General features: G+C 50.2%; 1 long non-coding RNA gene across 2 annotated transcripts in view; it reads right to left on the bottom strand.

Moving 5' to 3' along the window:
- Nucleotides 1–271: 271 nt before the first annotated feature.
- The window catches only part of LOC111746312, a 40,439-nt gene continuing 35,835 nt past the window's right edge, over nucleotides 272–4,875 (bottom strand). Inside the window, exons 2-3 of one of the 2 annotated variants that reach the window (XR_002783040.1) lie at nucleotides 4,361–4,583; nucleotides 272–4,005 (exon numbers count right to left, since the gene is read on the bottom strand). This is a non-coding gene — a long non-coding RNA (uncharacterized LOC111746312). The remainder of the gene's footprint in view (nucleotides 4,006–4,360; nucleotides 4,584–4,875) is intronic. The other variant, XR_002783041.1, reaches the window with a different exon arrangement.

The raw sequence follows: 4,875 nt of genomic DNA on the forward strand, positions 1-4,875 counted from the left end.
CCTTGTTAATCTGACCATGTTAGTCCTCTGCCGAGACCTTCCGAATACCAGCCTCTGCTGGCTGAACTCCTGAACCTGGCGGACAAGGCCCTGCCCGCTCTGGCACCCCCGAGGCCTCTCCTGCAGTTACTTCCCTCACGCAGCACCTCTCACCTCAAGCCATCTTGAACCACTTACAGTTCCCCAACTATCCCTGTTAACCTTTATTTTTTATAAAATGGGCATATTTACAGGGCTATCACGAGAAGTCAGTAAGATGTAACATATAACCAACTCTTAATGATGTATTTAGATATCTACTTAATTATCCATTAACTTTGCAAATGTTGAAATTTGATGGACCCTGAGTGTATCAGTCTGCGTGGGCTGCTTTAAGAAGATACCACAAACGGGGTGGCTTAAAGGACAGAGTTATTTCTCACAGTTCTGGAAGCTGGGGAGTCCGAGAGCAAGGTGAGGGACAATTAGGGTCCTGTGAGGGCCTTCTTCCTGGCTTGCAGATGACCATCTTCTTACTGCATCCTCACACGGCTCATACGGCTCACACACACTCACACACACACACACGCACACACACGTGTGAAGCTCTCTGCTCTCTTCCTATAATGATACCAATCCCATCGTGAGAGCCCCCCCGCCCATGACTTCATTTAAGTGTAATGACTCCCTAAAGGCCCCCTCTCCAAACACCATCACACTGGGGTAGAGTAGGGTTTCTACATATGAATTTTGGGGGACACAATTTAGTCCATAGCAATGAGCAAAGAGAATAATGGTTTATAATGGCTGTTTGGCCATTTGTCCAGCATTCTGCACAAGTACAGCACCTATGGGAGCAGGAATTTCATGTTCCAAGCAAGGGATCTTACGATGAAAAAACTATGTACGTTTTGTTTGGGTGGAAGTGAGGGAAATGGAAAGCTGGAGACTATTTGAAAATGAGGGGAGAGACCGGCAAAAGCCAGTTCATGGAAGGGTCCTGTATTTACAAAGAAGTGCAGATTTTATCTACTGAATGACTAGGGTCATGAGAAAACAGATTTGATGACACGTCCACACATGGTTGGCTGTTAGCTTTAAGAGCTATAAAAATTCTCATCCTAATAACCCCACTTCAGGGAATTTATGCTAAGAAAATAATCCAAAATATCGAGAGAGGCATGTGTGCAAAGATACTTACTACATTATTTACAATAAGAGACACTGGGAGAAAGCCGCGGAGGAATACTTAAGTAGTTACCAAATAAATGTTTGTTGAGTGAACCAACAAATGCTTGCTGAATATTAAGTGGCAGTGAAAACAGTAAAGTCCAGGTTATTAGTATGGAAAAATCTTCAAAGTAAGTAAAATAAACAAAATATAAAATTATAACTCTATAATGCTATAACTCTATAAATACGGTAACAAAAGATGGACAAAACTAGAGGTAAATACAGATAAAAATGAGAGAATGGGCTGTTAGGTTGGTGCGGTCACGTGACACCGACATGTTTACAAAAGATACTCCCGTTTTACACATGAAAAACCACCAGTCCCGTACAAGGTCATCCGGCCAGTTGGTCTGCAGTCTCACCAAGTGGTCTTCATTTGTAGCCAGCCCAAATAAACACTTGCTTTCAGTGACACACGTGAACTGACGAAATACTTGAGGCCAATACAGTAGAAAGAAGTGTTTGTTTTTATAACGAAGCACAGAACAGGGAGGGGAGGAGGATTGAGGAGGAAGATCGGAACTGTTCAATGAACTCCATGCTCAGACAAAAGCACCCATTATCTCCCACGTGCAGAATGAGAAATCGAGCCCTTGGGTATGAATGAGCCAAAGGGAAACTAAACAGCATGACGGTGGCTGAGTAGAACTGTGGTCATTCTCTCTTGAAGCAAATAGTAGCAAGAGAGAGCAGCAGATAGTTCTGACATTACTGGGTTTTGCCAGGGAACATCTGGTAACGTGTTTCCTCAGGTAAAGTCATACACTGTCAGAGCTAAGTGAGGGACAAAGGTTGAAAGGGATTAGGTGATTCGTCCAAGGTCACACAGTTGGTATACAGCATCAGAACAGAAACATGAGGTTCAGAGTCATACGGACCAAGTTTCAAACGGACCAAGTTCCAAACTCTGGAACTACCACTTTCTAGCTACATCTCAATCGTGCATTCCCTTAAAGGACTATTAAGAGTGTGTGTCCTTGGGCAGGTCACTCGATCGCGCCCAGTCCCAACTTCTTTCCTCTCCAATAGCGTGAAGGCCCCTCGGTGCTCAACTGTGGCTCCGATGCTCAGCATCTGCTCCCTTCATCACGCTTCATAACCGCGCTGCCCCGGAAAACTATCTGCTCTCGCATTCCCGGTCCACGTGCTCTGTGAAGGCTCGGGTCCACGAGCACGCCGTGGTCTTCTGGATGTGCTGGAGGGTGTGCCACCCAGGAGAGGTGCTGAGGGGTGACATCTGGGCAGGAATGGAGGATGAAGTAGAGAGGTCCTTATCCCCAGTGGATCTGAAGCTGAGAGGGAAAGGCTGGAGCTGCCATCTTGGTTGTCACAAATGCACCGAGAGCAAAGCCAGCGCTGTGGGACGCAGAGCTGGGAGGCAGAAAGCACATCAGATCGTGGAGACACCACTTAAGTCCCAGAATCAAGTGGCTCCTGAAGCCGGCCCTCCCTTTCGGCTGTCAAGCCCGTACATTCCTTTCGTGTTTGTTTTGCTTAAGCTAGTTCGAGTTCTGTTTTACTGGAGCTGGTTTGACTTGGATTTGCTTCCCCTCACAACCCAGAGTCTCCTAACAGAAAACTCCCTTACAGAGGGAGAATGCAGGTCCGGGCCAAGCATAACACCTGGCTCCGGGCGCTCGTCTAACCGCCGGCTTCACGCTTTCTCCCTCGGTGACATTCTAGCTCCTCTTCCTTCCCTGTCGTCACCAAGTTTCCTTCCTCCTTTGTCCCTACGAGTCCTTGTGAGCTGGAAGCACAGGGACAAGGCACTCTTCCCCCCCACCTTTGTAAAAGTCAGCCGCCTAAAACCACGGCTCAGAGCTCAGCGAGCTGCACCCCAGGACTCGCCGGCCCTGCCGCGTGCTTAAGTCAGCCACATGGGCAGTGACCCCTGACGGTTTACAGCATTTTACCAGGGGCTCGCACGTCCAGATTCCCATTGAACTGGAGCTGTGTGCATGACCGGGCAAGGGGTTCTGAAGTTCACGTCTACTTCTCAAAGGAGGAATCAGAAGTTCAGACAGGGGAAATAACTCGAACATAGTCACACGGTTAGGACAGGAACCAGTGCCAAGCTCACTGCCTCCCCGTCTCCAGCCCTGTGCCGTTTTCGTAGAGGAAAATGCTGGTGTGCATGGACCCCGGGGGGCCCAGCCAGAACCCCGGCAGGGCCCACAGCCCCTCCCCCAGATGCTGGGCTTGCTGGCTGCAGGTTCACAGCTGTGCCCCTCACTGGAACTGCCGATCAGCAGCAGGGCCTGGCCCCCTCAAGGTCACGCTACTTCCCAGAGGGCAGCCCGAGGCCAAGGCCTGGCCGCCCTGCTTTAATGTGGAGCAGGTGAAAGGCTGCTCCAGCTCCAGAGCTCCCTGCCAGGCACGAGGGGCCTGGAGGGAGAGGCCAGTTGCCGTGCAGGAGGCTCTTCCCTTTGGGCCACGTAAGCCAGTCGATCTGAAGGTGCCTGAAGCATCCATGGCAGAAAGGGGTGCATGGATGGCACCTTTGGGTTGGCTGAGGCAGCTACAACCGCATCACAGGTCGGCTTCGCCCTCCACCCATTCCGGCCTGCCTGCCTTCCTCAGAGCTGCGTCTCCTAAAAACGGTCCCGGATGAACTTTCTGTGTGCGACTCCGTCTCAGGGTCCAGAGGAATCGCAGTCTGAGGCAGTTGGCACCGGAAGTGGTCCTGGGAAGCTGACTCTCAAGTAGGATTTGAGAGAGACCAGTTGCTGGCCGGCTGACAATGAGGACGGCTTCACCGGTGCTGCGACACCACAGATAGGTACATTTCTGGCACTAGAAGAACATGAGGAAAATGGTTTACTAGAAAGACAGCAGAAACGGTGTCTGTTTCAGAACACTGAACCTGATGGAGAGAAAACAGGCTCAGGATGAGAGCAGGGTGGGGCTGCTGTTCTGTGGGGCGAGGGGCAGACATGCCCGGGGCTGGCACTGCGGTGGCAGTGGCTGTTCCTGACTGTGTCACTTTCCTCCTTGACTAGGATGCCGGGACTGAGGTTCTGGAGCCCGCAGCTCCCCTGACAGTCAAGGTCAGCCGTGTGGCCTCTGGTTACTGCTCCTGGAAGCTAGACCAGATCTGTTTCTTCGGCGATCCCGATGGCTCTGCAACTGCCATTTGCCAACAACACACCTGGGTTCAAATCCCGGCTCTATCTGCCTCGCACCAGCTGGTGATGCGGGGCGAGTTCCTTAACCTCCGTGCTTGGTTTAGGAGGGAGCTCTAAGCATCTCTCTTTCCTGGCTCCAATCCGGTTCTTTTGGAGGAGAGAGAAGTTGCTTTGCATCCCCAGGCTTGTTGCCTCATGTTTGCAAAATGACTTTTCACAGCTCTGGCCATTGTGTCCTCATAAAACCTTATTTGAGACAAAGAGAATGGGTGAAAAAGGTGGCTCTTCTTTACTACAAGGCGACTTTTCTCCACTCTTCATCAAATGTGTTCTTACACCTCACTGGCCAGGACTGGCTTACACGGTCACCCTTAGCTGTACGGGAAGCTGGGAACAGGCTTCCTTGTTTCATTACTACCTGGAAGCTTTTTTCTTGTTAGTCTCTCTCTTTAAAATGTTCTTCCTGCGGACTTGATGGCTCGCTCCCTCATTTCATTTAAGTTTCTGTTCAACTCTTGTTTAACCTCCCTAACTAAAA

This window comes from Pteropus vampyrus, unplaced genomic scaffold (genome assembly GCF_000151845.1).
Source record: "Pteropus vampyrus isolate Shadow unplaced genomic scaffold, Pvam_2.0 Scaffold183, whole genome shotgun sequence".
Lineage (NCBI taxonomy): Eukaryota > Metazoa > Chordata > Mammalia > Chiroptera > Pteropodidae > Pteropus > Pteropus vampyrus.